Genomic DNA, 13,572 nt, shown 5'->3' on the forward strand with positions numbered 1-13,572 from the left:
GTGCCTCTCTACACATACTTTCACACATAAAGGTTACAAACTTAGGAAGTGTGACACATGAGCCCCAGAGGTCTGGGCAGTGAAGGGAGCCATGGTAGAGAGAGCGCAGGACCTCTAATGCTGCCTAAAGTGGAAGGGAAATGCATGGTGGAGGTCCCCGAAGGAAGATGTGATGGGAAGGCAGAGAATGTAGTGAGAAGCCGGAAATTGGGCCTGATCTCTGCAGTACCTGGCAACTGTCCTAAAAGACACATTCCTGTCTAGCTTGTGTGTGAAAGGTTGTTTTGAAATAACTCCATCTCTTTATTCTTAGCATTCTCTTCAAGATGTGCTTCTTTCTGTAAAAGCTCATTACAAAAAGCTAAATCACTTTAGATACAGTTTTACCTTTTTTCTACTGAAATAAATAGAACAAAATTACATTCTCATGAAATCCAATTAAAATACTAGATGATAATCCCACAAAGCGGATTTTACATGCCGGTTAATTAGTTCAGGTTTTATCATTTTCAATACATAGTAGAGAGAACAGCTAGTAGTTTAAGCATTAAATTAACAATGAAAACTATCCCTGACTCTCTGGTAAGCCATGGCTAAGGAGAACTCAATATTTCACACCCATCAGGACTGTGCTCAAATGTATTACGAACCTGAATAGAAATGTTATACCATATATAGTTGTTTTTCTTTCAAGTCAAGAATTTCAATTTGTTACTGTGGGAAATAAACTCATCATCATTTCTAATTATCTTGACTGAGATTTAAAACAAATGCCATTCATTATTGTAAATATTTAGCCAGTAATTATTAAATAGATCAGCCCAGCATGACTATTCCAGCTGGAGGAGTAGAACAGATTTCTTGCTGCTCATGTTACTGTATAAACTATCCTTTAAATAAGGATGAGGATGACAGGACTGATTATTTCTGCTCCTGGGATTCATTACATTCTCACAACACACTTGCCAGCTGAAGTCCATATAATGTCAGACAGAGCTCAAAGGAAGTTTTCAGATTATTTTCATCGTCTGAAGTTCCATTTTTCAGCACTAGATATGTGAAGCGGTCCACCTTTAGTATAAATCTGACTCATTTGCCAGGAATAGGGCTCCCGATGACTACACTGTAACTTTTCCTTGCCTTGATTCCTAATCACAATCTATATTTCACTATGTTTAAAAATAATATTCAAGTGTAATTATGCATGCTGTTCTTGAAATACCTTTGTCTCTGCAATGTGCTTTTTAATTTATTTTGTGGTACGTGGGCCTCTCACTGTTGTGGCCTCTCCCGTTGTGGAGCACAGGCTCCGGACGCGCAGGCTCAGCGGCCATGGCTCACGGGCCCAGCCGCTCTGCGGCATGTGGGATCTTCCTGGACCGGGGCACGAACCCGTGTCCCCTGCATCGGCAGGCGGACTCTCAACCACTGCGCCACCAGGGAAGCCCATTGTGCTTTTTAATATGCATTACTATATGTAAGTTTTTCCTAAAAGAAGTTACCAGAAGTCTAATTAGTATTAAAGACATTTTATCCATCTGCCTATAATATACACCTCAGAGACTATTTCAAATATAAAGGGCCACAAAATAATGAGGTTGGGGGTACAAGTCATTATTACTATTACACTTCTCACATGAATTTCCAGTTCTGAAATACATACATTTTAATGGATTTTAAATAATCGTACAGTTTTCTTTATGACTTAAAATCAACCGTAGTAGTTAGTGCACTTGTTGACTTTTTTCTCTTAGTGTTGATGTTTAATCGTTAAAGTGTCTTTGTTTCATTCAACTTTCCAAGGATTCTCCTTGTTATCCAAACTTAGGAAATGAAATTTTAATTTAGACCATGCCTCTCAAGGGGTAACCACTCTTTCCTCTCATGTGACACATGACCACCCCAAGAAATATGAGTCAGATCTTCCAAACATCTGATAATATTGTCAACACGTCTCCAGTTGATCGATATTTCACTTTGTTCATTAAAAAATGGATGAAAAACAGACATAATTGCCACAGAAAGTTAGCCTCTCACCACAGGGATAGGAGAAGCTTGATTTCCACCTCCATAGCCACCGTATAAGCTGCTACTCATCTGGTTGTGTTGTCCTGACCTATGGAAAAAGAGAATGGGTAAGTGCTAGAGCACAACTCACCACTCTAGCCCAGAAATCTCAAAGAAGACAGAAGTAAATGCCCAAGTGTGTATGATGCATCTCAGTGTTCAGAACACTAGAGTGTATATACCCATTACATCTTTAACATATAGCACCTGGCTATATTCGGACATGGCTGGCGTCATAAGGAGACAAGACTAGCCTCTGAATAGTCATCTTGGTAGTTGGAAGAGTGGAATAAGAAAACAGGATGGGGTATGCTGATAAGGCTGAAGGACTGATGTTTCCATACTATCCCCAGAGAATTTCATGGAGGTGATCAAGTCGGTTCTGGGATCCAGGAGGGCTGGGCAATGCATCAAAGCCTGAGGTCTCTCCACCTACCCTGGCTGAGCATGAAACTCCAGGCCTCCTCCGCTCAGGGCAGTTTGGTCTGAGTTAAGACACAGGATGGCTAAGAGCAGCAAAGAGCCGCCAAGCTGCAGCTTTCCTGTTAGCGTGTATGTGACTCCACTGTGAAACATGAAATTGAAAAGGAGTTCCTTTGCGAACTCCTGCCCTCCGGTTCTTTAATACTTGGCTTTTCCAACTGTTCCTCCAGACAGACTGTGAGCTCTTGGCAGTAGGGGTTGTAAAGTCTTAGGGTTTAGCACAGGGTCAGTTAAAAGCACAAAGCATTTAGCAATTGTTTGAATGACTTACGAATTAGCGAATGGAATTTTAAAGAAAACTGATCATAATATTAAAATAAATATAATAGTAATATTAATGGATCAAGGAAGAAGGCAATTGATATTCAAGACATAATGAATCCATAAACACATAAAAACAGAAATAGTCAACTTTCTATTTTTAATATCTTCTATATTTAATAATCTTTAATAATTTATACTTTGCTATATTTAATAATCATTTTAATAATATTCAATAATTTTATATATTTAATAATTTACCAAACATGAAAATACATAATAAATTAATATAAAAGACAGTACTTAGACTATTTGCAAAATGTTTTAGCAATAATACCCATAGTTAGTGAGGATGCAGTGAAAGATATCCTCATGTATTATTAGGAGCAGTTTAATTAATAGAGCCCTTTAGAGGAGCAATATGATAATAAGAATCAAGAACAATTTAAACCAGCACTTTGAAATTAGACGGATGTCAATTCACATCTCAACTGCTGATCAGCTGAGCGACGTTGAGCAAGTGCTTTACCCTTTGGGAGCCACCTATAAAATAAATAAAATGGGATGCCTCTCTTTAGCTCACAGCTTTGTCATGACACCCAGATGTGACAGTGCATCTATAAAGCACCAACCACCACAATAACAGGTGTTCAGTGAATGCCAGTACCTTTCCCCCATCCTCCTTTGTTCTCTCTCCAAAACCAAGTGCGCATAATGCTGCTGATCCATTGTCCAGGGTAGCATGAATCTAACTATTGAAATGCTTTTCCTGAATTATTTTCCCCTAGCCGTGGGAAACATGTATTAACAGTTGCTAGGGAAGACAACTTGAAACCATGGAGGGTCACTTAGCACTTCCTGGAGCTGAGTGGTTTCCAAAGCAAAGTGGTCACAGTTATTGTACAGTCTGTAAACCATGAGGGAGGCAACAGAACAGCTCAAGTCATCTCTGTCACTTTGATGAGTTTTGCCATGGTCACAAGGTTCCATTCCTTAAAGAGTTCAAGGTCTCTGCCCAATCAGGTGTATAGGCTCATACTGCAAGGTGCATTGTGGATTTGCCCTTTTATTTATTTATTTATGGAAGGGGATGAGTGGAGGGTTTACTCTACCCTCATTTAGTAGTAATCATTGACCTGTGTCAATCCACCAAGTGAGGTTTGCTTCTCCATAGCTTTAACACACGCATCCCAATCACCCTGAAAAGAAATCCTGAACTAATTAGCAGTCATTCCTTATTCCCCTTTCCCCCCAGCTCCTGACAATCAATATCTATTTTATGTTTTTATGTTTTATTTTTTCCTATTCTGGACATTTCATATAAATCTAATCATACAATACGTAGCATTTTTTGTCTGGCTTCTTTTACTTAGCATAATGTTTTCAAGGTTCATCCATGTTGTAGCATGTATCAGTAATTCATTATTTTTTTGGCTGAGTAATATCCCCATGTACAGATACAGCACATTTTGTTTATCCAGTCATCAGTAATGAATATTTGAGTTGTTTCTATGTTTTGGCTATGTGAATAATGCTGCTACACACATTTATGTTAAGTTTTTATGCCAACATATCTTTTCAATTCTCTTGGGTATGTACTTAGGTGTGGAATTGCTGGGCCATGTGGTAATTCTACATTTAACTATTTGAGGAACTGCTTGACTGTTTTCCAAAGCAGCTGTACCATTTAACTTTCCCACTACCCATGCAAGAGAGCTCCAATTTCTCTCATCCTCACTAAAACTTGGTATTGACCATCTTTTTGATGATAGCCATTCTTGTGGATTTGAAGTAGTATCTCATATGGTTTTGATTTACACTTCCCTAATGTCCAAAGATGGTGAGCATGTTTTCACATGCATATTGACCATTTGTATATATTCTTTGGAGAAAAGTCTATTCAAATCCTCTGTCCATATTTAACTGAATAATTTGTCTTTTTTATTTTTGAGCTGTAAACATTCCTTATATATTTTGGATTCTAGACCATTATCATGTATATGATTTGCAACTATTTTTTCCTATTCTGTCTATGGGTAGTCTTTTCACTTTCTTGATAGCATTGTTTGAAGCACAAAATTTTAAATTTTGGTGATGTTCAGTTTTTTTGTTTTGATTCTAAGTGTACTACCTAAGAAATCATTGCCGAATATAAGATCATGAAAGTTTACTCCTATGTTTTCTTCTAAAAGTTAATAATTATAGCTCTCACATTTAGGTTTTTGATCCATTTTAAGTTAATTTTTGGATGGTTACAAGGTCGCATCCCTTGTACAGTTTCATTGTTTTGCATATCCAGTTGTCCCAGCACTATTTGCTGAAAAGACTGTGCTTTCCCCCATTTAACTGTTTTGGCACCCTCGTTAAAAATCAGTTGCCCAGGGCTTCCCTGGTGGCGCAGTGGTTGAGAGTCCGCCTGCCGATGCAGGGGATACGGGTTCGTGCCCCAGTCTGGGAAGATCCCGCATGCCGCGGAGCGGCTGGGCCTGTGAGCCATGGCCGCTGAGCCTGCACGTCCGGAGCTTGTGCTCCGCCACGGGAGAGGCCACAACAGTGAGAGGCCCGCGTACCGCAAAAAAAAAAAAAATCAGTTGCCCATAAGTGTACAGGTTTATTTCTGATCTCAATTCTACTCTGTTTATCTAGGTGTGTATCCTTATGCTAGTACCAAGGTCTTGATTACAGTAGCTTTGTAATAAGTTCTGAAATTGGGAAGAGTGAGTTCTACAAATTTGTTGTTCTTTTTCAAGATTATTTGGCTATTCTGAGTCCTTTGCACTTCAGTATGAGTTTTAGGAATAGTTTATCCTAAATGGCAACTAGGATTTTGATAGTGATTGCACTGAATCAGTAGATCAATTTGTGGATTATTGCCATCTTAACAATATTAAGTCTTCCAATCTAAGAACATGAGATAGCTTTCCTTTTATTTAAGGCTTTTAAAATTTCTTTCAATGATGTTTTGTAGTTTTCAGTGTACAAATCTGGCATTTTTCTTATTAAATATGTTCCTAAAGTATTTTAATATTTTGATGTTATTCTGAATGAAATTTTCCCTTAATTTCATTTTGAGATTGTTCATTGCTAACATATAAATGTATAAAAATACAATTGATTTTTGTATATTGATCTTGTATCCTGCAACCTTGATGAACACATGTATTACCCCTAATAGCTTGCTGCTGTTGACGGTGCTTAGCCTTTTCTGTATAGGAGATCATGCCCTCTGTAATTAGAGATAGTTTTCCTTCTTCCTTTCCAATCTGGATATCTTTGCTTTCTTTCTTTTTCTTTTTATACCTAATTGCCCTGGCTAGAATCTTCAGTACAACATTGAATAAAAATGGTGAGAGTGGACATCCTGTCCTGTCCCTAATCTTAGAGGGAAAGCTTTCCATTTTTCATCATTAAGTGTGATGTTTTTCTTAGGTGTCCTGTATCACATGGAGGCAGATCCCTTCTATTTCTAGTCTGAGTGTTTGTTTGTTTTTTTTTTTATCACACAGCAGTGTGCACAAGTTGCAGGTTGTCAGCATAAGTATTCTAATAGAAAAGAGGTTTGTGTTATAATAATATAATGTAATATAACATAATATAATTATGTTATTCTACTGCTTAAGCCAAACGTTCCCAGGGGCTTCCAGGATAAACAGAAAACTGCTTAATACAAAGCTCTTCCCACTCTGACTCTAGCCTGTCCACTTACTTCACTTGCTACATCTCATCTCATAATCCACAGTCCATTCCTGAAGAAATGCTTACTGTTCCATGGAAGGTTCATACTTTGTCACTCATCTCTCGGGTTCTGCACAGACTGTTACTTTGCCTAATGCACAAACTTCTTTCTTTTCCTGTAAAACTTCTACTTGTACTTCAAGATCCAGCATATGTTTCCACTTTTCGACATTAAGTGTTCATCCTGTGGCTTTCCAGAGCGTGCATACTCTATCTGCTTGTCTATTTATATAATCTCAACTGTACTCATATAATATGTCCAATTGTCTAGACATTCCCACTAGACTAGGGGTTTTCTGATGTGATACTTCTTTTTATTCCCATTAACTGGCATGCCAGATGGTACAGAGTGGGATTTTAAAGTAAATAAATAATTTTTAGTTCTAATATCATGAGAACTAGCCTTTGCACAATGTGCAAACTATAGCTTACTTATAGGTAAGGCTTTTTTGTTGTTGTTTTTAACCATCACTGGTCCATAGCAGGGCAATTCAAACTTTTGGCATTCACGTATAACTTAATGGATTTTGACACACACCCAGACCACAACATTAGGATGCATCTTTGAAGATATAGCACAATTTCAATTACTAAAGCATAGTATTTTTAAAAAGAGCATCAATGATAACACAAATTATAAAACATCAATGTTATAAAATATCTGTAATCTTGCTGTAAGACATCTATAATTTTTGAGGATAGAGAGCTTGAACCAAGAATAAGATCCACATCACCGTTATTATTTTATCTTTATTTTAAGCTAGAAACCCCCTAAGTCACAATCACAATGGCAATATATCAGAGAAGGCAACATGTATGTGATGAATTTCTGAGAAGCTTCTGGATAGTTGGATCCTAAGAAAATACAGTCAGATTACTCATCACAAACTTTTTAGTATCATGGTAGAAACAAGACACAAATATATTCACTGAAGAATGTATGTCGGAAATAGAGGCAAATAGAGCCCCCATCTAATTTCCATGTTGTATTGCAGCAGTAGGTAAGGTTTTAAAATATACCTAATAAAATCATGTCTTTCTTTCTGTGACAAGTACAGAAAATTGTCAAGCGTTGGGGGACAAGATCAAATATTTATGCTAGAGCCACTTGATTGTTTTCCAGAAACCCTAATGCATCTTGTAGAAAGTATAACTTTTGTTATGTTTCCTCCCTGAAGTGATAGATTCAGGTTATCCAAGAAGATTATAGTATATGGTAATAGTTAGGGTCTGGGCTCTGGAGTTAGGTTGCCTGTGTAGAATTGTGGTTCCACTGATTTTTTTTCTCCTGTGACCCATAGTAATTTATCTAACAGCATTTTTAAGTGGGGATAATAATAATTTCTATTTCAAAGGTAGGTTATGAGGGGCTTCCCTGGTGGCACAGTGGTTAAGAATCCACCTGCCAATGCAGGGGACACAGGTTTGAGCCCTGGTCCAGGAAGACCCCACATGCTGCGGAGCAACTAAGCCCGTGTGCCACAACTACTGAGCCTGTGCTCTAGAGCCCACGAGCCACAACTACTGAAGCCCGCGAGCCACAACTACTGAAGCCCGTGAGCCACAACTATTGAAGCCCCCGTGCCTAGAGCCTGTGCTCCGCAACAAGAGAAGCCACTGCAATGGGAAGCCTGCACACGACAACGAACAGTAGCCCCCACTCACCACAACTAGAGAAAGCCTGCACACAGCAACGAAGACCCAATGCAGCCATAAAAAAAAAAAAAGGTAGGTTATGAGGATTAAATGAGGTAAAAAGAGTACTATTCTTAGGACAGCGCCTGGCATGTAGTACCTGCTCAATAGCAGGGTGACTGAGCAGAAAGGAAATGTGGAAGAAATCCCTGGAAATTTCCTCCTAGTCTCCCATGCCCTGCCTGTGCTTCCTAAAGGCCAAAGGCAGTAGCAAACCGGCTGAGAATCTTGGGGGCCATCTTAGAATTCTTCCCCCCAGAAAGCCCTAACGTTTTGTTCATGCCTTGCCATATTTTAGCCATCTGCTCATGGCTTTATTGTTAACACATTTTTTTTTTCTCTCCGTTGTGAGTTCCTTGAGGATAGGGATAATATCTTTTTCAAAATTGAATCTCGGGCTTCCCTGGTAGTGCAGTGGTTGAGAGTCCGCCTGCCGATGCAGGGGACACGGGTTCGTGCCCCGGTCTGGGAAGATCCCACATGCCGCAGAGTGGCTGGGCCCGTGAGCCATGGCTGCTGGGCCTGTGCGTCCGGAGCCTGTGCTCCGCAACGAGAGAGACCACAACAGTGAGAGTCCTGTGTAAAGAAAAAAAAAAAAATTGAATCTCAGTAGAGCTTTAATAAATATTATTGAATTGAATAAATACTGAAAGAATGACACATATTCAAGTACAAAAGAATGCAAAGGAAAGAGAGGAAGGCTTTGCAGGTAGCAATATTTGAAAAGGCAATGCAAGGTTGTTCACTTCTTTCTCCTTTAAGGTAATTTTTAATTTTTTCCCTATAGCTATGTATTTGAAGCTTAAAAAAAACAAAACACTACAGAAGTACTTTCAATTTGTAAAAAAACATTCAAGCAATACATAAGCATGTAAAATAAATAATAAAATTTCCTTTCAGCAGACCTCCAGATTCCATTCTCCTCATCAAAATAACTAGTTTGCAACTTCCGGGAAGATGGCGAAAGAGTAAGACGCGGAGATCACTTTCCTCCCCACAGATACACCAGAAATACATCTACATGTGGAACAACTGCTACAGAACACATACTGAACGCTGGCAGAAGACCTCAAACCTCCCAAAAGGCAAGAAACCGCCCCAGGTACCTGGGTAGGGCAAAAGAAAAAAGAAAAAACAGAGACAAAAGAATAGGGACGGGACCTGCACCAGTGGGAGGGAGCTGTGAAGGAGGAAAAGTGTCCACACACTAGGAAGCCCCTTGGCGGGCGGAGACAGCAGGTGGCGGAGGGGGATAAATTCGGAGCCGCGGAGGAGAGCACAGCAACAGGAGTGCGGAGGGCAAAGCGTGAGATTCCCGCACAGAGAATCAGTGCTAACCAGTACTCACCAGCCCGAGAGGCTTGACTGCTCACCCGCCGGGGCGGGCGGGGCTGCGAGCTGAGGCTCGGGCTTCGGTTGGATCCCAGGGAGAGGACTGGGGTTGGCGGCATGAACACAGCCGGCAGGGGGTTAGTGCACCACGGCCGGCCGGGAGGGAGTCCGGGGAAAAGTCTGGACCTACGGAAAAGGCAAGAGACTTTTTCTTCCCTCTTTGTTTCCTGGTGCGCGAGGAGAGGGGATTAAGAGCGCTGCTTAAACGAGCTCCAGAGACGGGTGCGAGCCGAGCCGCAGCTAGAAGGCGCGGACCCCAGAGACAGGCATGAGATGCTAAGGCCGCTGCTGCCGCTACCAAGCAGCCTGTGTGTGAGCACAGGTCATTATCCACACCCCACTTCCGGGGAGCCTGTGCAGCCTGCCACTGCCAGGGTCCCGTGATCCAGGGACAACTTCCCCGGGAGAAAGCACGGCACGCCTCAGGCTGTGCAACGTCACGCCGGCATCTGCCGCCGCAGGCTCGACCCGCACTCCGTGCCCCTCCCTCCCCCCACAACCCCCGGCCTAAGTGAACCAGAGCTCCCGAATCAGCGGCTCCTTTAACCCCGTCCTGGCTGAGCAAAGAATAGACGCCCTCCAGCGACCTACACGCAGAGGCGGGGCCAAATCGAAAGCTGAGCCCCTGGGAGATGTGAGAACAAAGAAGAGAAAGGGAAATCTCTCCCAGCAGCTTCAGAAGCAGCGGATTAAAGCTCCACAATCGACTTGATGTACCCTGCATCTGTGGAATACCTGATTAGACAACGAATCATCCCAAATTAAGGAGGTGGACTTTGAGAGCAAGATTTATGATCATTTCCGCTTTTCTTCTTTTTGTGAGTGTGTATGTGTATGCTTCTGTGTGAGATTTTGTCTGTACAGCTTTGTTTCCACCATTTGTCCCAGGGTTCTTACCATCCGTTTTTTGGGGTTTTTTTTTGTCTTAATAATTATTTTTTTATTTTAACAACTTTACTATATTTTATCTTACTTTATTTTACTTTATCTTCTTTCTTTCTTTATTTCCTTCCTTCCCTCCTTCCTTCCTTCCTTCCTCCCTCCCTCCCTCCCTCCTTTCTTTCTTTCTACTTCTACTAATTCTTTCTTTCTACTTTTTCTCCCTTTTATTCTGAGCTGTGTGGATGAAAGCCTCTTGGTGCTGCAGCCAGAAGTTAGTGCTGTGCCTCTGAGGTGGCAGAGCCAACTCCAGGACACTGGTCCACAAGAGACCTCCCAGCTCCACATAATATCAAACAGCGAAAATCTACCAGAGATCTCCATCTCAACACCAGCACCCAGCTTTACTCAACGACCAGTAAGCTACAGTGCTGGACAACCTATGCCAAACAACTAGCAAGACAGGAACACAACCCCACCCATTAGCAGAGAGGCTGCCCAAAATCATAATAAGTCCACAGACACCCCAAAACACACCACCAGACATGGACCTGACCCCCAGAAAGACAAGATCCAGCCTCATCCACCAGAACACAGGAACTTGTCCCCTCCACCAGGAAGCCTACAAAACCTACTGAACAAACCTTAGCCACTGGGGACAGACACCAAAAGCAGTGGGAACTACAAACCTGCAGCCTGCGAAAAGGAGACCCCAAACACAGTAAGATAAGCAAAATGAGAAGACAGAAAAACACAGAGCAGATGAAGGGGCAAGATAAAAACCCACCAGACCTAACAAATGAAGAGGAAATAGGCTGTCTACCTGAAAAGGAATTCAGAATAATGATAGTAAAGATGATCCAAAATCTTGGAAATATAATAGACAAAATGCAAGAAACATTTAACAAGGACCTAGAAGAACTAAAGATGAAACAAGCAACAATGAACAACACAATAAATGAAATTAAAAATACTCTAGATGGGATCAATAGCAGAATAACTGAGGCAGAAGAATGGATAAGTGACCTGGAAGATAAAATAGTGGAAATAACTACTGCAGAGGAGAATAAAGAAAAAAGAATGAAAAGAACTGAGGACAGTCTCAGAGACCTCTGGGACAACATTAAACGCACCAAGATTCGAATTATAGGACTTCCAGAAGAAGAAGAGAAAAGGAAAGGGACTGAGAAAATATTTGAAGAGATTATAGTTGAAAACTTCCCTAATATGGGAAAGAAAATAGTTAATCAAGTCCAGGAAGCACAGAGAGTCCCATACAGGACAAATCCAAGGAGAAATACGCCAAGACACATATTAATCAAACTGTCAAAAATTAAATACAAAGAAAACATATTAAAAGCAGCAAGGGAAAAACAACCAGTAACACACAAGGGAATGCCCATGAGATTAACAGCTGATCTTTCAGCAGAAGCTCTGCAAGCCAGAAGGGACTGGCAGGAAACATTTAAAGTGATGAAAGAGAAAAACCTGCAACCAAGTTTACTCTACCCAGCAAGGATCTCATTCAGATTTGATGGAGAAATTAAAACCTTTACAGACAAGCAAAAGCTGAGAGAGTTCAGCACCACCAAACCAGCTCTACAACAACTGCTAAAGGAACTTCTCTAGGTAAGAAACACAAGAGAAGGAAAAGACCTACAATAACGAACCCAAGACAATTAAGAAAATGGGAATAGGAACATACATATTGATAATTACCTTGAATGTAAATGGACTAAATGCTCTCACCAAAAGACACAGATTGGCTGAATGGATACAAAAAACAAGACCCATATATTTGCTGTCTACAAGAGACCCACTTCAGACCTAGAGACACATACAGACTGAAAGTAAGGGGATGGAAGAAGATATTTCATGCAAATGGAAACCAAAAGAAAGCTGGAGTAGCAATTCTCATATCAGACAAAATAGACTTTAAAATAAAGACTATTACAAGAGACAAAGAAGGACACTACATAATGATCAAAGGATCGATCCAAGAAGAAGATATAACAAGTGTAAATATTTATGCACCCAACATAGGAGCACCTCAGTGCATAAGGCAAATACTAACAGCCATAAAAGGGGAAATCAACAGTAACACATTCATAGTAGGGGACTTTAACACCCCACTTTCACCAACGGACAGATCATCCAAAATGAAAATAAATAAGGAAACACAAGCTTTAAATGATACATTAAACAAGATGGACTTAACTCATATTTATAGGACATTCCATCCAAAAACAACAGAATACACATTTTTTTCTAGTGCTCATGGAACATTCTCCAGGATAGATCATATCTTGGGTCACAAATCAAGCCTTGGTAAATTTAAGAAAATTGAAACTGTATCAAGTATCTTTTCCGACCACAACGCTCTGAGACTAGATATCAATTACAGGAAAAGATCTGTAAAAAATGCAAACACATGGAGGCTAAACAATACACTACTTAATAACGAAGTGATCACTGAAGAAATCAAAGAGGATATAAAAAAATTACCTAGAAACAAATTACAATGGATACACGACGACCCAAAATCTATGGGATGCAGCAAAAGCGGTTCTAAGAAAGAAGTTTATAGCAATACAACCCTACCTTAAGAAACTGGAAACATCTCGAATAAACAACCTAACCTTGCACCTAAAGCAATTAGAGAAAGAAGAACAAAAAAACCCCAAAGTTAGCAGAAGGAAAGAAATCATAAAAATCAGATCAGAAATAAATGAAAAAGAAATGAAGGAAACAGTAGCAAAGATCAATAAAACTAAAATCTGGTTCTTTGAGAAGATAAACAAAATTGATAAAACATTAGACAGACCCCTCAAGAAAAAAAGGGAGAAGACTCAGATCAATAGAATTAGAAATGAAAAAGGAGAAGTAACAACTGACACTGTAGAAATACAAAAGATCATGAGAGATTACTACAAGCAACTCTATGCCAATAAAATGGGCAACCTGGAAGAAATGGACAAATTCTTAGAAATGCACAACCTTCCGAGATTGAGCCCAGAAGAAATAGAAAATATGAACAGACCAATCACAAACACTGAAATG

Source organism: Phocoena phocoena, chromosome 4, assembly GCF_963924675.1.
Source record: "Phocoena phocoena chromosome 4, mPhoPho1.1, whole genome shotgun sequence".
Taxonomy (NCBI): Eukaryota; Metazoa; Chordata; class Mammalia; order Artiodactyla; family Phocoenidae; genus Phocoena; species Phocoena phocoena.